General features: G+C 33.4%; 1 long non-coding RNA gene across 1 annotated transcript; it reads left to right on the top strand.

Moving 5' to 3' along the window:
• LOC145720789 (uncharacterized) lies at positions 1-27,300 on the top strand. Its single transcript, XR_014143996.1, has 3 exons — positions 1-307; positions 23,875-23,897; positions 27,198-27,300. It is a non-coding gene; the product is annotated as an uncharacterized LOC145720789 (long non-coding RNA).

Below are 27,300 nucleotides of genomic sequence, written 5' to 3'. Positions count from 1 at the left end.
GAAGGCAGACGCTTAATGACTGAGCCACCCAGGCGCCCAAAATCTTATCTTTCTTTACTATTTATTCTCCACAGATTATATGGATATCTGAGGTTCTAAAAATTGTTCTTAATTACTTTATCTGTTGTTTTTTCCTGAGAATTATTACTAGGTATGTTGTAATCTTTAGTTATGTTTTATTTCCAATGTTACTACAGTTTCTTAAGCTTATAAAATATTTTATTCATTTTCAGAGGCTTAATATGAGAGTTAAGAAGTTTGGTATAATTACAAATGAAGAATTCAGAAAATTACCAGGAAATTCTTGGTAATTCCTGCTTTTCTCTTCTAAAAAGTCTTTTTTAAAAAATGCAAAATCTGAAATATTTTCTATATGATAGTTGCATAGTTAGAAATTTCTCATAGAGCTTTTCTTTTTTATTTTTTCCTTAAAGCTTTGGATTCAATATGTCAACTGGTATGTACTGTCACTATTAAAAGTATTGCATGAGTGCTTATAAATATGCTATTAAGGTAAACATGTATAGGACATAAACACTATCTATGAGTAATAGGTATCAGAATTATCCTTTTTTGGTCAACCATGAAAAACTCCTACTTCAGTGTTCAACTTTTGCTATCTTTTTTTCATGACCCCAAATTTTTGTTTGAATTTAGTCAATAGGGAAGGGAAGATTCAGTTTTCCTGCACATCTTGGCAACATGTATTTTCTTTCCTTTTCCTTGTTCAAATACCTTAAATAAAAAGGATTCTTTGTTAATTATCTCTTAAGAAGATGATGAGAGAAACTGAAGAGAAAGAAACTAACAATTGGGAGATGAGGAAGGAAGGAAATAGTATGGTTTCACAGGATAGGTGTTAGGAGATACTGTGAAATAGGCTTTTTAAGGATCTCAAGTATAAGAAAAATTGGAAGTATAAACTATAGAGGAAGCATTTATAAATGGAAAATCAAAAGTTGAGCAAGATAGCTGTAAACCTTATATAACTATATATTCTATTGCACAGTTTTCCTTGAAAGATATAAAAACGTTAATACTAAATATGTTACTAGGTTTAATTTTAATTATTGTAGGAGATTATATAGGCCGATAAAATTAATCTAAAATAATATGAAAAATATGGAAAATAAAATGATTGCATGTATTAACTTACGTAAAACACATTTATAAATTAATTTTCTAACCACTAGCCTTAGATAGCTGAATTATTATTAAAATACTGTACAATAATTTATATACATAATGAAAATTCTTAGAGCAGGGGAAGATCTTGAAGAGAAGTGTTTATCATTTAAGGAAGATTAAGTTTTTTAATTGTATTAAGTATATCTCATTCATTATATTTTAGTTCTTTGAGAGTTAATAGTTAATCACTCATCACCTTTAGAGTCAGTAAGTATTTGAATGCTTTTACATTGTAAACATTAGATTAACTCAAATTGTTATTCTGTATTGGAAAAAGAGATGACACATTGCCTGTAAAGATACACTTCAGATGGTAAGTAATGAGACTGGTTATATATATGATTTGTAGAAAGTAAACTTAGAATTTTATAGTCATTCTTAATATGTAAAAATTTTTAATTTATAAATAATAGGTGGGAGTTGAAAAGAGTGTTCAAAATTTGCTTTCTTTGATTTATGTACAATTTTTAGTAACTCTTCTATAGCTTAAAATAAGTTTAACTATATATTTGATTGAATAATGATAGCTATCTGCATTAGGAAACACATGAGCAAATCAGTTAATTCTGTTGTCTTATATAGTGCTTGATGCCTTACACATTGCCATTATATACATATTTATGTAATTCTCACAGAAATACTATAGATCATTACTGTTTTGCAGATGAAGTACAACATGATTAAGTAACTAACCCAAGGTTTGTCCCTGGCAAATCTCTTTACTCTTGGTTCATTTCTCTTTCACCATGTTGACATTCTACAGAGTTGTTTACAGAATTATGGTTACAATTGTACTTTCTATAAAGATAAAATATTTATTTCTTTTAGTCATCTCTGAATATATTAAAGTTGTTAATACAGAATGGGAAAAGATTACCTAACTGGATTCCTTAATATGAAATGCAAAAACCATTTCCTAGTGAGTCATCTTGGCCATGCTGAGGACAAAACTTGTTTTTTAAAGTCGCTTTTGGGAAAAGATATTTGAAAATAAGGAATGGTTTTTTAAATGATTGTGCAGTTATTAACATCAGTGTACTTTGGCCTTTAATCCTTAAATTTATGCAACCTACCTTGAGAGAAAATGTGGCAAAGAAGAGATGATTTTTTTATACCAAATACACTGTTTAGAGTGAAAAAAGACCTGTGTTCAAATTATGGCTCTGGTACTTCCTAGTTTGGTGACCTTCAGAAAGTCATTTATCCTCTTTGAACCTTAGGTTCTCACTTAAAAATGGGGAAAAGAGTCTGATCGGATTATTCAGGTGAAACAAGATCATATACATCAAAGCACTATAAATTTTTTTTTCATTTATTGCTACTGAAATCTATACTTATGTATCTCTGTCACTTTTCTATCCAAAAGAGAAGGATGAGGTTATTAAAACTCTACCACCAATAAGTAAGATTTACAAATAAATACTTAAACTCAGGAGTGAAGTTTCCACCTAAAAGAAAATTTGATAGTGTTTGATAAGAGTAAGATACACTGTGTAATGCAGTAATTTCATAATTTATTTGTCCTCTAAATCTGGAGTTTTAGTCTTTTGAAGCTAGGGACACCTGCAGTTGTATTTCCTAAAAAGCCAATGGTTTAGTTGCAAGTACATGGTGTCTCAGGTTTCCATTTGTATGAAGCTGCTTAGAGAAATATTTTGAACTTTATTATTTTATTTTAAAAGCATGAAAATGACATTTACCTCAGTTAGGGGCTGAATGAGTAAAGTATATAGCAATGATTACGGAGTTGGCACAAGAGTGACATTCATAACTCCCCTGCCTGCCCACTCATAACAAAATCTGAAACTCATCATTATGGGAAAAAATCTATAGCAGATAAGGTAATTTTAGATTCCTCTAGTGAAAGGAAATTCTTATCTTTTGTCTTCAATGTCTACAGTTACCTTGAATCCTTGGCCACTGTTAAAATTTTATATATTGGGGCGCCTGGGTGGCTCAGTCGTTAAGTGTCTGCCTTCGGCTCAGGTCATGATCCCAGGGTCCTGGGATCGAGCCCCACATCGGAATCCCTGCTCCACGGGAAGTCTGCTTCTCCCTCTCCCACTCCCCCTGCTTGTGTTCTTTCTCTCGCTGTGTCTCTCTCTGTCAAATAAATAAATAAAATCTTTTTTAAAAAATTAAAAAATAATTTTAAAAAATTTTACATATTTATTATGTTAAAAATGTTTCCATCCCAATCTATGATCAGTTGATAATTATCTGTTAAATTGAGTCAGTACCATATATGAATTTCCAAGCTCTCATCAGCTGTGGGAAATTGAGCTTTAATCTCTTTTCAGTCAGCATCTGCTTGAACAAATGAGTGTTTAAATAATTCCTCTTCAGCATTTACATTCAACTTTAGGAAGAGAGTTTTTTGCAGCAAAATTTGAAAATTTCTTTCCAATATTAGGGAGGACTTTAGGCAGACAGATGCCCCAAAGAGGGAAGGTAGAAATTTGGTTTGCCTTTTATATTAATTTTAGAGTGATCTATTTTTCTTCAGTTTGAATTGGATTGCAGATAAGAGTTAACAGAGTGAAAGAAAAAATGACATTTTTCACTTGTTTTAAATCAGGTCTTCATGAGAGAGTTTGCATTTTACTTGAAATATGAATTCTCAGACCATCAGATTTTCCTATTTGTTTAAACATTTATCAAGCATTGAATATGTTAGGAATTATGCTGAGTTGAGAGCACTCACATATATAATCTTCAGAGTCATTCTTTGAGGATGAAACTATTATCCTCATTTTCAAAGTGAGAAAATGGATATTTAAGAGAGAATTTAATCTGAGAAACAGCTGATTAGTATCATATAAGACGTTTGAATTTATATCTGTCAATTCTATGTGTTTCTTAATTTTTGACAATATAAAACTTTTTTAAATCATAAAATTAATTCCAATTCACTATAGAAAATTTGAAGAATGCAAAATACAACAGAAAAATACCCATAATCTCACCATCCAGAAATAATATTTGTATATATTTCCTTCCAGTGTTTTAGATATATATTTTATATAGATGAGAATATTTGGTATATATAATCTTATTGTTTTTTGTACTTTCCATTATATAAGCATTATTTCATATGTTAAAAATAATTTTTAGGTATTGTTTTTAATAGCTGCACAGTATTTCAGCATATAAAGATGATTTATTTAAACATTTCTTTATTTTTGATTATTTCAATTGTTATAATTTTCTCAAATTTTTTATTCAGAGTTTCTATATATCATTTAACACTTAAATAAATTTAAGAATATAAGAAACCAAGAAAAATATTTGTTAGATACAGAATTGTTATCTTTTATGAGAATTTTAAATTACATGAAAGATTTTAACTTTACATATAAGCATGGTACTGAACTGTACACATATTTTAATCCCAATTACATTAATTATACATACACTAAAAATGCACAGGAAAAGACTAGAAGGAATTACACTAAAGTCTTAAGAGCTGCTGTGATCTTTCACCAAGGTTATTAAAAAAGCTTCCTATAAGAGCACCCAAATACAAAAAATAATAACAAATATAAAGGAACTAATCGATAATAATGCAATAATTGTAGGGGATTTTAACACCCCACTTACATCAATGGAGAGATCGTCTAAACAGAAAATCAACAAGGAAAGAATGGCTTTGAATGACATACAGGAACAGATGGATTTAACAAATAGATTCAGAACATTCCATCCTAAAACAGCAGAATTTACATTATTTTCCAAGTGTACATGGAATATTCTCCAGAATAGATCTCATATTAGCCCACAAAACAAGCCTCAACAAATTCAAGAAGTTCGAAGTCATATCACACATCTTTTCTGACCACAACACTGAAACTAGAAGTCAACTACAACCAAAATATGGGAAGACCTCAAATACATGGAGGTTAAATAATATTCTACTAAACAGTGAATGGGTCAACCAGGAAAAAAAAGTACATGGAAACAAATGAAAATGAAAACACAATGGGCCAAAACCACTGGGATGCAGCAAAAGTGGTTCTAAGAGGGAAGTTTATATCAATATAAACCTAAAAGCAAGAAAAATCTCAAACAACCTAACCTTCCACCTAAAGGAGCCAGGAAAAGAAAAAAACAGAACCCAAACCAGCAGGAGGAAGGAAATAATAAAGATTAGAGCAGAAATAAATGACATAGAAACTACAAAAACAATAGAACAGATCAATGAAACCACTGGCTGATTCTTTGAAAAATTCAATAAAATTGGTCAGTTCTACCCAGACTTATCAAGAAAAGAAGAGAAAGGACCCAAATAAATAAAATCACAAATGAGAGAGGGGAAATAATGCCTAAATAACAAATATAAGAGAATATTATGAAAAACTATATGCCAACAAACTGGACAACCTAGAAGAAATGGATAAATTTCTAGAAACATATAAACTATGAAAAACTGAAACAGGCAAAAATAGAAAATTTGAACAGACATAACCAGCAAAGAAAATGAATCAGTACTGAAAAACTCCCAACACACGTAAAGTCCAGCACCAGATGACTTCATGGGCAAATTCTACCAAACATTTAAGGAAGAGTTAATATTTATTCTTCTCAAGCTATTGAAAAAAAAATAGAAAAGGGAAGATAACTTCCAAATTCATTCTTTGAGGCCAGCATTACCTGATACCAAACCAGATAAAGACACTACACACACACAAAAAAACTACAGGCCAGTATCCCTGATGAATATTGATGTAAAAATCCTCAACAAAATGCTAGCAAACCAGATCCAATGATACATTAAAAAAATCATTCACCAGGATCAAATGGGATTTATTCCGGGGTGGTAAGGGTGGTTCAGTATTCTCAAATCAATCCGTGTGATACATCACATCAATAAGAGAAAGGATAAGAACCATATGATCATTTCAGTAGATGCATTTGACAAAGTACAACATCCATTCATGATAAAAACCCTCAATAAAGTAGGTTTAGAGGAAATATACCTCAATATAAGGCCATATATGAAAAACTTACTGCTAACATCATCCTTAATGGGGAAAAACAGCTTTTCCCCTAATGTCAGGAACAAGATAAGGATGTCCATTCTCACCACTTTTATTCAACATAGTACTAGAAGTCCTAGCCACAGCAATCAGACAACAAAAAGAAATAAAAGCCATCCAGGTTGTTAAAGAAGAAGTAAAATTTTAACTATGCAGATGACATAATACTATATATAGAAAACCAAAAGACCACCAAAAAAAACTACTAGAGCTGAAAAACAAATTCAGTAAAGTCACAGGATACAAAATCAATGTATAGAAATCTGTTGCATTTTCTCTTAAGATTTCTATTTATTTATTTTTAGAGCATGGACAAGGGCAGGAGCAGAGGGGGAAAGAATCTCAAGCAGACTCAACACTGGGCTCAGTCTCACAACCCTGAGATCATGACCTGAGCCAAAGCCAAGAGTCAGACACTCAGTTGACTGAGCCACCCAGGTGCCCCATCTGTTACGTTTCTATGCACCAATAATGAAGCAGCAGAAAGAGAAATTAAGAAAACAATCACATTTATAGTTGCACCAAAAATAATAAGATACCTAGGAATAAACCTAACCAATTGAAGACTATAAAGCATTGATGAAAGAAACTGAAGATGGCACAAAGAAATGGAAAGACATTCCATGCTCATGGATTGGAAGAACAAATATTGTTAAAATGTCTATTCTATACCCAAAGCAATGCACACATTTAATACAATCCCTATCAAAATACCAACGGCATTTTTCACAGAACTAGAACAAACAATTCTAAAATTTGTATGGAACCACAGAACTCCCCGAATAGCCAAAACAATCTTGAAAAAGAAAAGCAAAGCTGGAGGCAATCACAATTCTGGACTTCAGGTTATATTACAAAGCTGTAGTAATCAAAATGGTAATTGCACAAAAATAGTCACATAGGTTAATGGAACAGAATATGAAGCCCAGAAAGAAACCCATGATTACATGGTCAATTAATCTTTGACAAGGAGGCAAGACTATCCAATGGGAAAAAGACAGTCTCCAACAAATGGTGTTGGGAAAACTGGACAGCTACATGCAAAAGAATGAAACTGGACCATTTTGTTACACCACACACAAAAATAAACTTACAGTGGATTAAGGACCTAAATGTGAGACCTGAAACCGTAAAAGTCCTAGAAACAGGCTGTAATTTGTCTGACATCAGCTATAACAACATCTTTCTAGGTATGTCTCCTGAGGCAAGGGAAACAAAAGCAAAAATAAACTGTTTAGACTACAACACAGTAAAAATCTTTCTGCACAGCAAAGGAAACAACAAACCTAAAAGAGAACCTACTGTATGGGAGAAGACATATCCTATAAGAAGTTAGTATCCAAAATATATAAAGAACTTATATGACCCAACACCAAAAAACCCCCAATAATCCCATAAAAAATGGGCAGAATACATTAATAGACACTCTCCAAAGAAGACATACAGATGGCCAACTGACAAATGAAAAGATATTCATCATCACTTACCATCAGGGAAATGTAAAAACAACCATGAGATTTCACCTGACACTTGTCAGAATGGCTGAAATCAACACAAGAAACAATAGGTGTTGGTAAGGATATGGAGAAAAAGGAACATTCCCACACTGTTTGGGAATGCAAACTGGTGCAGCCACTGTGGAAAATAGTATGGTGGTTCCTCAAAAAATAGAAATACCATATAATCCAATAATTCCACTACTAGGTATTTACCCAAAGAATACAAAAACACTAATTCAAAGGGATACATGCACCCCTATGTTTATAGCATTATTATTTACAATAGCCAAGATAAGGAAGCAGCCCAGGTATCCATCAGTTGATGAACGGCTAAAGAAGTGGTGTGTATATACAATGGAATATTACTCAGCCTTAAAGAAGAATGAAATCTTTCCATTTGCAAAGACATGGATGGAGCTAGAGAGTATAATGCTAGGCAAAATAAGTCAGTCAAAGAAAGACAAATACCATATGATTTCACTCATGTGGAATTTAAGAAAAAAACAAGCAAAGGGAAAAAAAGACAAGAAACAGACTCTTAATTATGGTAACCTCTGATGGTTACCAGAGGGCAGGAGGCCATGAGGATGGGTTTAAATAGTTGATGGGGATTAAGGAGTGCACTTGTTGTGATGAGCACTGGGTGATATATGGAATTGTTGAATTACTTGTATACCTGAAACTAATGTAACACTGTATGTTAGCTAACTGGAATTATTTTTAAAAAAAAACAAAACTGATTAACTGATCTCTTAATTCCAGTTTTGCTTCCTTATAATCTCTTCTCCACATAGGAGCCAGAGCAATCCTTTAACTACACCAATTAATTCATTTCTCTATGTATAATTTCCAACGGCTTTGTCAGAGTAAAATCCAGAGTCCTTACTATGCCCTACAAAGTTTTACATTATGAATGCCTCCCATCCCCCAACTTCCATTTCTCTCTGGTTTTAACATTCTATATCTGATTCCATGTTTCATTCCTCTAGCCACACTGGCTCCTTGGATGTTCCTTTAAAGTGTCAGTCATGATCTTCTTCTCAGGGTCTTTCCAGTTGCTTTTTCTTTTTTTCCCTAGAATGCTCTTTCTCCAGGTATTTACATTGTTTATTGACTCCACTAAACTTTCTTCTGGAATATTCTTTTATCAGCAATGACTTCCCTAGTCACTCTATAAAACGTAGCCCATCCCTCCCTTTTTATTTATTACTCTGTCCTACTTATCCTACTTTTTTTCCTTTTTACCACTGACCTAATCTATGTTTAATGGTTTGTTTGTCTCTACTCACTAAAATGTAAACTTTATGAAAACAAGAATTTATTTTAGTCATTGCTGAATCCCAGATACTAAAATAGGGCAGGACATAGAGTAAGCGTTGAATAATTATTTGTTTAATGAATGAGTATTTTCTCTAAGTAATAGAATTTTAGGTGGGTTTAATTTTCTCCCGTATACTTTTCTATAGTTTTTTTTTTTTTTTTGCTATATAGAGCAAATATTATTACTTGTAGAATTTAACTTTAATGAATAACAGGTTTTTGTAAAGAACCTTTTCGTATTCCAAGATCAAATATGAATATATTCTCTATGTGGTTTTTTCCTTTGGGGGTTTTACATCTGTCATTCGCTTATCCACAAAACCTGCCCAGTTGTCTAAATTGCATCTGCGTACATTTACACACATTATGTAGTCTATCATTTTTGTTTTCTTAAAGTGACTTCACTGGAGGCTTCTGACCTGCTCTACTCTGAATTGGTCATTCTCCTGCCTCATACACAGCCATACAGGGATCTACCATCATCTGGGGATTCATTTTACATCTCTCTTGAGTTGAATCCAGTCTCCTGAATACCAGTGTCTCTCTTTTCTGTTTTTTACCTTATTTTAGTGAGGCACATGCTCCAGTACTTTCTTGAGAAATGGTACATGAAGGGGCACCAGGGTGGCTCAGTTGGTTAAGCGACTGCCTTCGGCTCAGGTTATGATCCTGGAGTCCGGGATCAAGTCCCCACATCGGGCTTCCTGCTCAGCGGGGAGTCTGCTTCTCCCTCTGGCCCTCTCCCCTCTCATGCTCTCTTTCACTCTTTCTCTCAAATAAATAAATAAAATCTTTTTTTTAAAAAAAGAAATGGTACATGAGAATTCGAGTTTTGGAGACCTCGAGTGCCTGAAATCACTTATATCTGATTGCTTATACTCAGCAGGATATAAAATTCTAGTGTGGAAGAAATTTCTTAGAGAACTTTAAAGGCACTACTCTTTTTTGTCTTAGCTTCTGGTAGTGCTGTATAAAGCCATTTGATTTTTTTTTGTTTTAATCTGACTAGTTCATTCTCTCTTGAAACTTGTAGGACCTTTTTATCCTAACTATTCTGGAATTTCATGATAATGTGTCTTGGTGAGGATTTGATTTTATCACTGTGCTGAGCACTCCATGAGCCTTTTTAATTTTAAATTTATGTTCTTTAGTTCTGAGATATTTTCTTGTGTTATTTTTTAGTTGGTTTCTTCCTGTGTGTGTTCTCTTAAATTTGTTTTATGAAACTCTTCTTAGATTTATGTATATATAGATAGATATGCACACACCTACATATACATGTATATATATATACATATATATGAATAATTTCTATCTCTTTGCCTTTATGCTCTATTTTCTAAATTTCCTCAACTTCATTTTCCAACTTTTAAAAACATTTGTGCTAATCCATTAATATCAACTGCTCATATTCTGTATTTTTTCAAATAATTTATTATGAACATTTTTAAACATACAGAAAAGCTGAAAGAACAGTACTGTGATTACCCATACTCACCTTCTAGATTTACAGTTAACATTTGCCATATTTATTCACATTTGTATTTTTTTCTGAACTATTTGAAAGATGTAATCATCATGACATTTGACCTCTAAGTACTTCAGGATATATCTCCTGAAAGAATGCATTTCATAGAAATATTCTTCTTCAAAAATAAAACTAGTGTCTGCTGGGAATGGCCACCAATCCTGTACTGACGGATGAAAGATTACTGCAGACTTTTCTGTGAAAGAGAGGAGAAGGCAAGGGGGTCAATGCTCAGAGACAAAGATCCTTACCCCTTCTTTGCTCTCTGCTTTTATTGGTCCTTCAGGATAATCACAAAGCCTTATCACTGTTTCTCAAGCACGTGATGTGTGACAAGAGGTCTTACTGGAACTAGGACGATCTGTTTATGGGAAAGATATGATATGCTAATCTGCTAAACATAGCCTAAGGGACAATGCATACATCTCTTAGATCACAGGGCGGCTGTTTGGGCTAAGAAAGCTTCAGGGAAGGCAACTCCCTGCAGCATTCCCACAGCAAAGTGATCAGCAGGCCTTGGCATTCCAAAGACCCACACCCTTCTCTGAAACCTTCCATTGCCCCCAATGGCCTCTGTGTTACATTTTAACAAGCCAGGTATTATGGATGACTTATTGCTCTAATTAACCCCAACAAGTATCATATGTAAGAAATTTTTAATCCCTTAAATCACCCAATATCCATCCATACTCAGATTTTCCCAGTCCAAAAATATCTTCTAGAGCTGTTTTTTTGTTTTTTTTTTTAATTCAAATACAGGGGTACCTGGGTGGCTCAGTCGGTTGAGCATCTGGTTTTTTATTTCGGCTCAGGTCATGATCTCATGGGTCATGGGAACAAGTCCTACATCCGGCTCCATGCTCAGCAGGGAGTCTGCTTGAAGATTCTCTCCCTCTGCCCCTGTCTCTGATCATACATGCTCTCTCTCAAATAGATGAATATATCTTTTAAAAATAAATAAAATTCAAATACAACCAGATTTAATCATTGCATTTGGCTGTTGTATCTATTAGTCTCATTTCATATTGAACACTTCTCTCATTTTTTTAAATAGCTCTGTCCTTTTGAAGAGACCAAGAAAGTTGTCTTGAAGAAGGATTTGTCTGATTGTTTTCTCTTGGTTTTTTTACTTGTGCTATGCTTTGTATTTCTAAACTCAATTTGTATTTAGATTCAGGTTAAATCATTTTGGCAAGAATACTTCATAGGTGATAACTGGGTATTTCATCTTACATAATAATGGAAGGGTGTAATATCAGGTTGTTCCACTATCCATGATGCTAAGTTTGATCATTTGGTGAAGGTGGTGACTACTTGACCTCTTCATTGTAAAGATGTGCTTTCCCTTTGCAATTAGCAAGTAATCTGTGGGAACATACTTTGGTATTGTGCAAATATTCCCTTTTTTTTTTTAAGAATTTATTTACTTACTTACTTACTTATTTATTTATTTATTTATTTTTAGAGAGAGCCCATGAGTGGGGGGAGGGGCAGAGGGAGTGTGAGAGAGAATTTCAAGTAAGACTTGGACTGAGTTCAGAGTCCAACCTGGGGCTCGATCCCACGACCTTGAGATCACGGCCTGATCCAACATCAGGAGCCTGACGCTCAACCAACTGAGCCACCCAGGTGCCCTGCTAATTGTGCAAATATTCCTAAGTCAGTTATTACACTGGCGGTTACAGAATGGCAATTTCTAATTGGATTGTTCTTTTTATATTTATGAGCTCACTTGTTTCTTCTATGAAGTAGAGCTCTCCCTCATCAACTAGAGTAAAAAAAAGGTTGAATGTCTAATTCTTGAACATTTACCAATTTTCACTGTGTAAGTGATGTGATAGTCCTCGCCTATGGTGGCAAAAGATTTTTTTTCCTTTCCTTTTGACTGTTACTATGGATTCTTGAATGTTTATTAATTCAGTATCTTACAGTCAACTACATATACTCTTTTAACACTAAAATTGTTCCAAATCTGTCCATTAAGAGTTCTTTCAAGCTGATTTTGTGTCCTTTTGACTTATCCTTTTATAGTCTTTGAGCATATCACTGTCTTTTCACTTATATGATGCCCCAGGCTCATCTTGTACTTTCCTTGTCCCTGAAAATCAGCCATTTTTCCTGGCTCCTTTTTGTCAGAATAGCATATAGAAATCAATGGCAGGTATTTTAGGTGTACTCACTCTTTCTTGGGATGGTATTAATAATCCTGGGCTTTCTCAGTGCCTGCAGCTAGGATGGATGGAGATACACACACACATATACATGCACCACACATGCCATTTTTTAAAAAACTGAATTCAAATATATATTTCTAACTCAACTAAAATATTTCAGGTTTTTTCCTTTTCTGCTTTGTTTTTATACTTAAAATTGTTTTTCTTATCCTAACAATCTGGGTTCTTATGACATTAAAATGTTATTTTATTTTATTTTACAATATATGTAAAACAGCTTTTAAAATTCGATAGCAAAGTTAATTGCTAACTGTGAAAGTACTGATGGAAATTTAAGATTTTTTTTCACATGTTTTAGCTATATCTCGAAGTCCGTATTCTAAGAATGTTTGATAAGCCTCTTACTAATGGTTTTGTAATATAGGTTATGGTTTTTTTTTGTTTTGATTTGTTTTTTTGCTTCAGTTTGTTTTCATTTTCAGGGTTTACTTGTATTTAATTTTTTTAAAGATTTTATTTATTTATTTGACAGAGAGAGAGATAGCAAGAGCAGAAACACAAGCGGGGGGAGTGGAAGAGGGAGAAGCAGGCCTCCTGCCAAGCAGGGAGCCCGATGAGGGACTCAATCCCAGGACCCTAGGATCATGACCTGAGCCGAAGGCATCTATACGTTCAGTATAGATACATATATGTAATTTATCTCTATTCTCTGAGATAAAAGGTAGCATGTTTTATTCACTGTTCTGTACCTTGCTTTTTTTTATTGAAGTATAATTAACATAAAATATATGCCCAGTGTGGAGCCAAATGTGGGGCTTGAACTCATGACCCTGATCTAAAGACCTGAACTGAGATCAAGAGTGAGACACTTAACTGACTGGAACCACCCAGATACCCCATTGTACAACTTATTGACTCAATAATTCATTGCTTACCATGGTAAGGGTAGTTATCAGCTGTTACCAATACGATGTTATTATAATAATTTTGACTATATTTTGTATGCTGTATTTTTCGTCTCCATGACTTATAACTGGAAGTTCATACCTCTTAATCCCCTTTATCCATTTCACCCATCCCCCTACCCAGCTCCCCTCTGGCAACCACTAGTTTGTTCTCTGTCTTTAAAAGAGTGTTTTTGTTGTTATTTGTTTGGTTTTTTGTCCATTTGTTTTGTTTTTTAGATTCCTCATATAAGTAAAATCATATGGTATTTGTCTGTCTTTATTTTACTTATTTCACCTAGTATAATACTCTCTAGGTTCATCCACATTGTCATAAATAGTAAGATCTCATTTTTTTATGGCTGAGTAATATTCCAGTGTGTGTGTGTGTGTGTGTGTGTGTGTGTGTATACCACATCTTCATTATCCATTCATCTATCAGTGGATACTTGGGTTGCTTGCGTCCTTGGCTATTGTAAATAATGCTACAGTAAACATAGGGATGTATATTTCTTTTTGAATTAGTCTTTTTGTTTTCTTTGGGTAAATACTTAATAGTGGAATTACTAGATTATATGGTACTTCAATTTTTAATTTTTTGAGGAACCTCCATACTGTTTTCTACAGTGGCTCCACCAATTTACATTCCCACTGATGGCATACAAGGGTTCCTCACCAACACTTACTGCTTGTCTTTTTGATTCAAGTCATTCTGACAGGTATAAGGTAATAATGTCATTGTGGTCCTGATTTGCATTTCCCTGATGATTAGTGATATTGAGCATCTTTTCATGTGTCTATTGGCCATCTGTATGTCTTCTTTGGAAAAATATCTATTTAGGTCCTCTGCCCATTTCAATTGGATTATTTGTATTTTTGATATTAAGTTATAAAAGTTCTTTGTATTTTTTGATATTAACCTTTTATCAGATATATCATTTGTAAGTATCTTCTCCCATTTAGTAAATTGCCTTTTCATTTGTTGATAGTTTCTTTTGCTATGCAAAAGCTTTTCATTTTGGTGTAGTCCCAATAGTTTATTCTTGCTCTTGTTTCCCTTGCCTGAGGAGACATATCTAGAAAATGTTGCAAAGGCCTATGTCGAAGAGACTACTAATGCTTGTGTTTTCTTCTAGGAGTTTTATGGCTTCAGGTCTCACATTTAGATCCATTTTGAGTTTATTTCCCTGTGTGGTTTAAGAAAATGGTCCGGTTTCATTCTTTTGTATGTAGCTGTCCAGTTTTCCCAACACCATTTATTGAAGAGATTGCCTTTTCTCCATTGTGTATTCTTGCCTCCTTTGTCATAGACTAATATTGACCATATATTTATGTATTTATTTCTGGGCTCTCTATTCTGTTCCTTTGATCTATGTGTCTGTTTTTATTACAGTACTATATTGTTTTGATTACTACAGCTTTGTAGTATATCTTGAAATCTGGGATTGTGATACCTTCAGTTTTGCTCTTTCTCAAGATTGCTTTGGGTATTCAGGGTCTTTTGTGGTTCCATACAAATATTAGTGTTATTTGTACTAATTCCGTGAAAAATGTTGGTATTTTGATGGGCATTGCATTGACTATAGATTGCTTTGGGTAGTGTGAACATTTTAACAATATTCTTCCAATCTATGAGTGTCGATTATTGTTCAATTTGTGTCATCTCTAATTTCTTTCATTAATGTGTTATAGTTTTCAAAGTCCTGGCTTGGTTAAGTTACTCCTAGATATTTTTTTCTTTTTGGTGCAGTTGCAGATGGGATTGTTTTCTTAATTTCTCTTTCTGCTACTTCATTATTAGTGTATAGAAATGCAACAAAATTCTGTATATTAATTTTGTATCCTGTGAATTTATTGAATTCATTGATTAGTTCTAATAGTTTCTTGATGGTCGTTAGGATTTTCTATGTATAATATCATGTCATCTGCAAATAATAACTGTTTTATTTATTCACTATCAATATGGATTCTTTTCATTTCTTTTTCTTGTGATTGCTGCAGCTACAACTTCCAGTACTAAGTTGAATAAAAGTTGTGAGAGTGGACATTCATATTTTGTTTTTGATCTTAGAGGAAATGCTTTCAGTTTTTCCCCATTGAGTATGATGTTAGCTGTGGGTTTTTCATATATGACCTTTATTATGTTGAGGTATGTTCCCTCTAAACCCACTTTATTGAGGGTTTTTATCATGAATGGATATTGTATTTTGTCAAATGTTTTTTCTGCATCTATTTAGATGATCATATGGTTTTTATCCTTTCCTTTAATGTGACATATCACATTTATTGATTTGTGAATATTGAACCACCTTTGCATCCCTGGAATAAATCTAATTTGATTATGGTGAATGATTTTTTTTAATGTATTGTTGAATTTAGTTTGCTAGTATTTTGTTGGGGATTTTTGCATCTATGTTCATCAGAGATATCAGCCTGTAGTGTTCGTTTTTCATATTCACTTTATCTGGTCTTGGTATTAAGGTAATGCTGGCCTTGTAGAATGAATTTGGAAGTTTTTCTTCCTCCTATATTTTTGGAATAGTTTGAGAAGAGTAGGTATTAACTCTTTAGTGGAATTCACCTGTGAAGCCATCTGGTCCTGGATTTTTGTTTGTGTAGAGGTTTTGTTTTTGTTTTTGTTTTTGTTTTTTACCAATTCAATTTCATTTCTTGTATTAAATCTGTTCAAATTTCCTATTTCTTCCTGTTTCAGTTTTGGAAGATTCTCTGTTTCTAGGAATTCATCCATTTATTTCAGATTGTCCAATTTGTTGGCAATTTTCTGTAGTATTCTCTTACAATCCTTTATTTCTGTGGTGTCTGTTGTTACTTCTCCTTCATTTCTGATTTTCTTTATTTGAGTTCTCTTTCTTTTTTCTTGATGAGTCAGGCTAAAGGTTTATCAATTTTGTCTTTTGAAAGAACCAACTTCTGGTTTCATTGATCTTTTCTATTTTTTTAGTCTTGTTTCATTTATTTCTTTTTTTAAAAAGTATTTATTTATTTATTTTAGAGAGAAAGCATGCACATGCAAGGCGGGGGCAAAGGGAGAGACTCTCAAGCAGACTCCCCACTGGGCGTGGAGCCTGCCACCGTGGAGCTTGATCTCACAACCCATGAGATCATGACCTGAACCAAAATCACAAGTCAACACTTAACCAACTGAGCCACCCAGGGACCCCAGTTTTATTTATTTCTGTTCTAATATTATTTCCTTCCTTCTACTAGCTCTGGGCTCTGTTTGTTTGTTTTTTGTTTGTTTTTCTAGCTCTGTTAGGTATAAGATTAGGTTGTTTATTTGAGCTTTTTCTTGTTTCTTGAGATAGCTTGTGTTGTTGCATCTTGTTTTTTTTTTTTCATTTAACAGTGTATCTTGGAGATCATTCCAAATCAGTACATAGAGAGCTTCCTCACTCTTTTTTATGGCTGCATAATATTATATGGATATTTTACAGTTTATTCAACTAGTACCCTAATATGGTTATGTGTGTTGTTCTGGTCTTTGTTATTATAAATGATGCCTCAATGAATAACTGTGAATATGTTGTTTCTTACTGGTAGAGATGTATATTCAGGATGGATCCTTGAAATAGGAACTCTGGGTCAAAGGATAAATAGATTTAAAATTTTGTTAGATATAGCCAAACTCTTATCAATAGGGGTTGTACCATTTTGCACTTCCATTAATAATATATGAGTGTGCTTCTTTCTCAGTAGGCAATGTGAGTTCTTTTGAAGGTTTCATATCCCTTTGTTCCTTCCAAGTTGCTCTTTCAATTTTTCAGTTCAGTCTTTTATGTTAGTTGCTTTCCTCAGATGTCTTCTGATCCTTGACTGCCTATTTACACTAAGAATAAGAGACGTTAAATAGATAGTTGGGTAGGGCTTGTTTATTGAAGGCTTCCTTAAATGGTTATCTGAGGACTGCTTCTTTGGGGAACCAGGCCAGATTTCAGATATTTTCTTTGGGCTGGTCCTATTCCCAAGGGAAGAATATTTCAATTTCCTTCTTAAAGGGTAATCCTGGCTACCAGGATTTTGGAAACCCAGTGAGGCTGGGAGATCTTTGTATTAAATATGGGTGATCAGTGTTTTGATGGGGAGAGAAGGGAAAATAATATTTTAGAAGAGAGTCTGTACCACCCTAGATTTAAATTGTCAGCCTGTTTTGTATAGAAGATTGAAACCATATGGCAGCATGTCTTCTCTCTACCTCCAGTCCTTTAACAGAATTGGGGATATAGTTTTGTTCATCTCCTTGACAATATGATATTGTTAGCTAATGGGTAATACAGCTTGACGTCCAGAATTGTGATGCCACCAGCTTTGGTTTTCTTTTGCAACATTCCTTTGGCTATTTGGGGTATTTTCTGTTTCTATACAAATTTTAGGATTATTTGTTCCAGCTCTGTGAAAAAAGTTGATGGTATTTTCGAAGGGATTGTATTGAGTGTATAGATTGCTCTAGGTAGCATGGACATTTTAACAATATTTGTTCTTCTAATCTATGAGCATGGAACATTTTTCCATTTCTTTGTGTCTTCCTCAGTTTCTTTCATGAGTGTTCTACAGTTTTCTCAGTACAGATCCTTTGCTTCTTTGGTTAGGTTTATTCCTAGGTATCTTATGGTTTGGGGCACAATTGTAAATGGGATCAACTCCTTAATTTTGTTTTCTTCTGTCTCGTTAAGTGTATAGAAATGCAACTGATTTCTGTGCATTGATTTTATATCCTGCCACATTGCTAAATTCCTGTGTTGTGAGTTCTAACAATTTGGGGGTAGAGTCTTTTGGGTTTTCCACATAGAGTATCATCATCTGCAGAGAGTGAGAGTTTGACTTCTTCTTTGCTGATTTGGATGCTTTTTATTTCTTTTTGTTGTCTGATTGCTGAGGCTAGGACTTCTAGTACTATGTGGAATAGCAGTGATGATAGTGGACATCCCTGCCATGTTCCTGACCTTAGAGGAAAAGCTCTCAGTTTTTCCCCTTTGAGGATGATATTCGCTGTGGGCGTTTCAGAGATGGTTGTTATGTTATTGAGGTATGTTTCCTCTATCCCTAAACTGTGAAGAGTTTTAATCAAGAAAGGATGCTGTACTTTGTCAAATGCTTTTTCTGCATCTATTGAGAGGATCATATGGTTCTTGTCCTTTCTTTTATTAATGTAGTGTATTTTGTATTTGATTTGCAGATATGGAACCACCCTTACAGCCCAGGAATAAATCCCACTTGTTCATGCTCAGTAATTCTTTTAATGTACTGTTTGGATCCTTTTGGCTAGTATCTTGTTGACAATTTTTCCATCCATGTTCATCAGGAATATTGGTTTGTAATTCTCCTTTTTGGTGGGGTCTGGTTTTGGGATCAAGGTAATGCTGGCCTCACAGAAAGAGTTTGGAAAATTTCCTTCCATTTCTATTTTTTGAAAAAGCTTCAGAAGAATAGGTATTAATTCTTTAAATTCCCCTGGGAAGCCATCCAGCCCTGAACTCTTGTTTTTTGGGAGATATTTGATTACTGCTTCAATTTCCTTGCTAGTCATGGGTCTGTTCAGGTTTTCTATTTCTTCCTGGTTCAGTTTTGGTAGTTTATAACTCTCTGGGAATGCATCCATTTCTTCCAGATTGCCTAATTTGTTGGCATATAGTTGCTCATAATATGTTCTTATAATTGTTTGTATTTCTTTGGTGTTGGTTGTGATCTCTCCTCTTTCATGATTTTATTTATTTGGGTCCTTTCTCTTTTCTTTTTGATAAGTCAGACTAGGGGTTAATCAATCTTAATTAATTATTTCAAAGAACCAGCTCCTAGTTTCATTGTTCTGTTCTACTGTTCTTTTGGTTTCTATTTCATTGATCTCTGCTCTAATATTTATTATTTCTCTTCTCCTGCTGGGTTAGACTTCATTTGCTCTTCTTTCGCCAGCTCTTTTAGGTATAAGGTGAGCTTGTGTATTTGAGAGCTTTCTATTTCTTGAGAAAGGCTTGTATTGCTAAGTACTTCCCTTTTAGGACCACCTTTGCTGTATCCCAAAGGTTTTGAACAGTTGTGTTTTCATTTTCATTTGTTTCCATGAATTTTTAAAATGCTTTAATTTCCTGACTGACCCATTCATTCTTTATTAGGATGCTCTTTAGCCTCCATGTATTTGAGTTCCTTCCGAATTTCCTCTTATGATTGAGTTAATGTTTCAAAGCACTGTGGTCTGAAAATATGCAGGGAATAATCCCAGTCTGGTTAAGACCTGATTTGTGACCCAGTATGTGATCTATTCTAGAGAATGTTCCATATGCACTCTAGAAGAATGTGTATTCTGTTGCTTTAGGATGGAATTCTCTGTATATATCTGTGAAGTCCATTTGGTCCAATGTGTCATTCAAAGCCCTTGTTTCCTTGTTAATCTTTTGCTTAGATGATCTGCCCATTGCTGTGAGTGGGATGTTAACGTCACCTATTAATGTATTATAATCAATGTGTTTCTGTAATTTTGTTAATTGGTTTATATAATTGGCTGCTCCCAAGTTAGGAGCATAAATATTTATAATTGTTAGATCTTCTTTTTGGATAGACCCTTTCAGTATGATATAGTGTTCCTTTTATTCCCTTACTACAGTCTTTGGTTTAAAATCTACTTTGTCTGGTGTAAGGATTGCTACCCCAGATTTCTTTTGATGTCCCTTAGCATGATAAATGGTTTTCCAGCCCCTCACGTTAAATCTGGAGGTGTCTTGGGGCCTAAAATGAGTCTCTTGCAGACAGCATATTGATGGGTCTCACTTTTTTATCCAATCTGGTACCCTTTGTCTTTTGATTGGGTCATTTAGCCCAATTACATTCAGAGTAACTATTGAAAGATACAAATTTAGTGCCATTGTATTACCTGTAAAGTCAATGTTTCTATGTATTGTCTCTGTTCCTTTCTGGTCTGTGCCACTTTTGGGCTCTTCACTTAAAGGATCCCTTTTAATATTTTTTGAAGGGCTGGTTTAGTGATCACAAATTCTTTTAGTTTCTGTTTGTCCTGGAAGTTTTCCATTTGTCCTATTTTGAATGATGCCCTTGCTGAATAAAGTATTCTTGGCTGCATATTTTTCTCATTTAACACCCTGAATGTATTATGTCATTCTTTCCTGGCCTGCCAGGTCTCTGTCAATAGATCTGCTGCCAGTCTAATGTTTCTACCCTTGTAGGTTAAGGGCTTCTTGCCCCAAGCTGCTTTCAGGATTTTCTCTTTGTCTCTGAGATTTGCAAGTTTCACCATTATATGTTGAGCTGTTGACCTATTTTTATTGATTTTGAGGGAGGTTCTCTGTGACTCCTGGACTATAATGCCTGTTTTCCTTCCCCAGATTAGGGAAGTTTTCCATTATAATTTGTTCCAATATACCTTCTGCTCCTCTCCTCATCTTCTGGGATCCCAATTATTCTAATATTGTTACATTTTATGGTATCACATATCTCTCAAATACTGCCCTCGTGATCCAGTAGTTTTTATCTCTCTTTTTCTCAGCTTCTTTATTCTCCATCATTTTGTCTTCTATATCACTATTTCTCTCTTCTGCCTTATTTATCTTAGCAGAGCCTCTGTTTTTTATTGCATCTCATTATTAGCCTTTTTATTTTGATCTGATTAGATTTTAGTTCTTTTATTTCTTCAGAATGGGATTCTCTAGTGTCCTCTATGCTTTTTTTCAAGCCCAGCTAGTATCTTTATAACTGGTATTTTGATCTCTAGTTCTGACATCTTACTTATATCCATACTGATTAGGTCCCTGGCAGTCAGTACTGCCTTTTGTCCTCTTTTTTGAGGTGAGATTTTCTGTCTTGTCATTCTTCCAGAGTGGAATAGATGAACGTGAGAACAAAATACTAAAATAGCAACAACGACCCTAGAGAAATATACACTAAACAAATCAGAAGAGACCCAAAACTGAAAAAAAAAAAGGGGGGGGGATATAATTAGGTGAACAAAGTAATATACTGGATACTGTGTGTATTTTGGTCATTTCGCTAGAAACTATATCCCAAGATTGTAAAGAAAGAAAAACTTATATGTGTACAAAAATAAAATTAAATACAATAAAAAGATAGAATGTAACTGTAAAGATGAAAATCAAAAAAGACTTTAAAAAGAGAGAATATAATCAGACAGGTGAAGAGAACAGAGCAATACACTAGATTCTGGGTGTATTTTGGTCTGTTTGTTAGAGGAAACTACAACCCAAAATTGTAAAGATAGAAAAACTTATATATATATATATAATTTTGTAGGTTAAGGGCTTCTTGCCCCTGCTTGGAGAGTAGTTGCCCAGCTGTTCTATGGTTTGCACTTTATGGGAGCACCAAGCTGAAAGCCCACTCCTGGGCTCAATGATTGCAGCTGGCTTCCCCACTCTGATGCCTGGGAACTCTGCCACACTTCGCCACCCCCATTCTTTCTGTGACCCCCGGAATCCTGTGACCACACTGTCCCACTTAGTATTCCACCCTCCTTTGCCACATGAGTGCCTTTCAGGCAGGGATGTCCCTCACTGGAGCAGACTTCTAAAAGTTTTGATTTTGCACTCCACTGCTATATCATTTTCCAGTAGCCGGCTTATTCCCTGCCCCCGCAGTTATCTTCCAATATATCACCTCGGATTCACTTCTCTGCACATCCTACCTTGCAGAAAGTGATCGCTTTTCTATTTGTAGAATTGCAGCAATTCTTTTCTTAGATATCCAGTTGAGTTCATATGTGTTCAGACTGATCTGATAGCTATCTAGCTGAATTCCTTGGACCAGACAGAACTAAGGTCTCCTACTCCACCATCTTGGAAAGTCCTCCTAAAATATATCCTTGACTGTTAATATTTTTTAACAAAATTAGTTAGCATCTCTCTACCCCTGAATAAGACAAATTTAACTTTACCCATAGAGCTCCCAAGGCAATTTCTTGTTAAAATTACCTAGAATTTGTTTCAGTATTTTAACACAAAACATAGAATTGTTATGTCAGTTGTTAACCAAAATCTTAGCAGTTTCTGTGTTTACCATTGGTTCTCATACTGTCTTTTTCTCTCTGAATTCTTTTTTCTCAATTTTTGTTTTTTTCTTGGAATTTAATTATCTTGATTCAAACTTGAATCTGCAAAAATAAACAGGCAACAATAGCAAGTAGAGAAGGAGTGGTGGGGCCAAGTAATAATTATATAGTTTCAGTAAATAAGATAGTATATTAATAACAAGGGATTAAGCAGAGATCAGTGGAATGAAATTAGTGACTCAGATTTAACCTGTGAGAGTGAAAAAGCAAGTGCTATAAATCATTGGTCAGGTAATGGATTATTCAGAACCATATTCACGCATTACATTATTAATTTGGACCAAAAAAACTTAGAATCCTATCTCATAATATGTTTCAAAGTAAGTTAGAGGTGTATTAAATTTTGTATATATAATGTCAAACTAGAACAAAACTAGTAGAAAATAAAAATGCATATCAAACTTCTACGAGCATTTTTTAAGTATAGGAGTTAATGGTTGAAATGGATAGGAAATATATAAGTATACCTTTAAAATAAAAGGGTATATGAATGTGAAAAAGTTTTTAAAAACATAAAGCTTTAGAGATTTAGATTATTTATGAGTCATAGGTAGTATATATAGTAGTAAGAGATAAAGCTTTGAAAGCAAATATGACAGTTACCTGTTCTGCAAAATCAGAGTGCCATCCCCATTAACTAATATATAGTGCAAAATTTGTTCAATAAATGTTAGTTGAATACATTTTGAATTAGTCTATCTGAGGCAGTTTCCTCATTGGTAAGGTGGCCATGTATTGTCGTTTTCCTAGAATAGTCATGATTTATACCTGTCCTCCTAGCATAATTATTAATAATGTCTTCTGCCTTTATTCTCAGAAATGTACCAATTTTATTAGTAAATCACATGGTCATCTTATTTATAAAATTTGGAAAATGCCAGTCTTGTAGAGATGATTTAAAGGTTACAAATAATCCATGTAGAGTTATATTCACAGTACTTAGCACATGTAGTAGGTGTTCAGTAATGGTAGCTACCATAGGAACAGCTTAGATTGCTTGTGTAAATATTGATGTTTTTCTTTCAGTTTTTAAAATTGAACCTATTATCTGACAATACTTAATATCATTTGATATCTGAATTATCTTTTATTCTTAGGCAAAGAAGTCAATACCGACATGGTAAGCTATAATATTTATGAACAAAAAAATTATTGATATTAATGGTTATTACTGTTTTCTATGTACCTCAAATGCTTTATGAATAACTACTGATTTCAGTAGTGATAGTTACAAAAATTTTGCTTTTAGAATTGTGTTAAAGGTGTTTTTTCAAGTATAAAAATGGTCTCTATAACACAGGTTCAATGTATAGAATAAATATGTTTTGCTTTAGCTCTATGCTTGAATCAGCCCCCTATGAATATATTATTCTGAAAATGGACATATTCTGAATTTAGCTCTATGATCCAAATTCTGTTTGTTTAAGAATTTATCATTTGTAATGGATAGGACATTTACCTTTGAATTATGAAATTTTGCTAAGTAAATTAATATACAAATGAAAGATATTTTAATGACTTTAGAACAAATATTAAAAGCACTGTTTGCATAAAAGTCATGTTAATTTATAATACCTACTTTTTATATAAAAATGTCTGAGAACAAGAGAGTGTTTTTAGGAACTAATTTAACAAAGTTAAAGGTAACAGTTGCAGCCTTATATCAGCACTGGTTGCAGTGTATTTTTTATTGTTTTTTGTTTTGGCTTCTTCATATCACAAAAGCCTTGATTCACAGTAGTGTTATACTCATCTGAATACTCTCCTGAAAGTGGACCTGGGCTGGCCAATCTGAATTTAAGCCAGCAGCTACATACCAAACTATACTTTCCTAAATTGTACTATCATACGAATTTGGAATGTATGCAGAAATGACCAAACAAAAAAGTTTACTCCAAGGTCTATGTCTGTTCTCTCTCCCAATCTCTCTCAATCTCTCTCCTGATCTTTCTCCATTGACACCCAAACTAATACATTGATGATCTTCCAGTTTGTGTAAACATGTCATATATAAGATCTGAGTTTGTATTTTTAATTGATTTTTTAAAACCTGGAAATATTCAAACCACACACAATCATAGAACAATTTGAAAATCCCTTTTGATTTTTAACAGGTAGTAGTAGTAGTTTGACCTACTCTGATACTATACACTTAACAATGAAATTCCAGTTCTTTAAAATTCACCTCTTAAAATAGTTTTCTATGCTTAATTAATATGCATTAGTAGTATGGATTAATATGCATTTGTAGTCTATTATATTTATGAGTGTCTTGTTTTATTCAGTTGTAACAATTGAAGCATAATCAAATTTCCTTTACTGTTAACCAGTATTTAAGTTAATCAGTATTGAAATCAGAAACTAAATTGCTAATATGGTAGCAATAAAGCTATTTAAGTTTTCAGTGAAAACAAAGACACAGCTTTTGTTTTGGGCTTACAAAATGGTGATATGTAACATGTAACTTTTTAAAAGGTATTTATAAAAGGTATTTATAAACAATTTTATAACTTACTTTTTTCACTAGAGATTGGAGGTAATCTGATATAAACTATACATGTTTCAGTCTCTTTCCTTTTTAAGCACTGTTCACATCTCAAGCAAAGGAAAGGCAGAATTTATTCCATGGATTTAAGTTAAGCTTCTAATATACCCTTTCTAAATGAAGTCTCCTCTGTATTTACTCTACATGGATTTACATACTGATGCAAACTTTTATTTGAATTTTTGAAAAACTGAATGGGAAGAAGAATTTTACTTCATCTGAAGAAAAATTGCATAGTAGAAGGTGGAAGGAAAGCACACTAGTTAGACTTAATAATTAATGTCCTCAGAATTTACCAGATGGATAGCTACATCATGGTTGTAGGAATTAGAATCAATATTTAAAGATTTTTAAATGAAATTTTATAGAACAAAGAAGCTGAGCTTTGCTAGTCTTAACATACCATCTTATTAAAACCCATTTGAACATAGGGTTCAATTATGTATTTGTTACTAGTTTTGGAGGAAATATATTGGTTTTTAAGATTGATCTAGGAGATACATGCAGTAAGATTACTGAATTATGAAAGAGATTTAGAGAATTTATTGATTTCTTACCATCCTAAAATATTTCAAACCACAGCTGTAACTCATTACTTGACTGTTAGATGAAGCACAGTGGCTACTCAGTTGCTGTGTAATGTAAAACCCTATGCCAGTATCTCATGATTCTAACCGTACTTATATATACTAGAAGAAGAGTCAAGAGTTTAATATAGAAATTTGACTACATTTATACAATGTGCGTTTTTAAAATTCAGTAGTTTTTCATTGTTAGAAACACTCATCCTGTAATTCCTTTGAAGACTAATTCTTTTTAAGACATTAAACTGTCATTCCTACTATCTTTAATGAATTGACAAGTCATTTTGTCTCTAGGTTGCCATTTTGCCTTATTTTTCCCTGAATTAATGGAATTAACTGCTCTAGCAAGGGTTTTAAAATCTCAGTTTTCTAAGGGAGGCTCTATTTTTCTTTCTACTCCTAGTTTTTCTTTTATATCTACCTCAGCTGTTTCTTTTAATAATACAAATTGGTGGTCCACCTTTCCTTATGAACACAAAAGAATGTAAAATAAATATGTAATTACTACAAGGTATGTATATCCAGTTACAGTAAAAATTAAACAATTAAGTATAATCTTGTATGGAAAAGGAATTTAAAATGCATTGAACTTTTTTAGTTGATACACCACAGCGTGTACTTCCATGCAATTCCAAGTAAAAAGCCCCTTTCTTGATAAATATGATAAAGATTAAGATAGCTTGGATAAATCATTGCATGTAGTAATTAAATTTAGAAAGACTGAGAGCCTCATGAAATCTACATAAACAACTCACAGATTTCATTATCATATTTAGATTACTGACTATATACTTTGACTTATTTTACAAATCAATAAATCCCATGGGTTGTTTCTAGGTAACATAATTTTACCACATTATAGGCTGAGTTAAGCTTGATTAGGATCCCACAGTAAAATTGGTGTTTTTCTTTATTCTTTTGTTGTAAAAATTTGCTTCCTGTGTTTCTTTTCAAAGCTTAAGCAGCAAACTAATAGAGTTTTCATTGATAATAACATGTTTCCAGAAGGACCAGAAAAGCTGTTGTAACTAAATGACCTGGCTGAGGACACTTTACTGTAAAGCTGTATTTTATTTGAATTTGTACCTGAGCTAACAAGGAAAAGGAACTACTGGGGGGAAGATCTAAATGCTTTATATAATCTTAAATAATTAAAATGTGTATATTTTATGTGTTTTTCCTCAGGTGGTATATCTCAAAATATAGACATATTCTCAAGGACTCTAAGTATTTTTAAATGTTAGTGAACCTCTTTTTCTAAAGCTAATTTGACGAATTGTCTTTATTTTAGGAAAAGAAAGAGACTGGAACGCTTTGGACTCCTTTGATATTCTACCTTAATGTTTCCTCTCCAAGTTTTATATATTAAAGTAAATATAATGGCCAAATTAAAA

The sequence above is a fragment of the Leptonychotes weddellii genome, chromosome 3, assembly GCF_054177405.1.
Source record: "Leptonychotes weddellii isolate Sample4059 chromosome 3, ASM5417740v2, whole genome shotgun sequence".
NCBI classification, from domain to species: Eukaryota; Metazoa; Chordata; class Mammalia; order Carnivora; family Phocidae; genus Leptonychotes; species Leptonychotes weddellii.
This window is presented reverse-complemented; position numbering and strand designations above follow the sequence as displayed.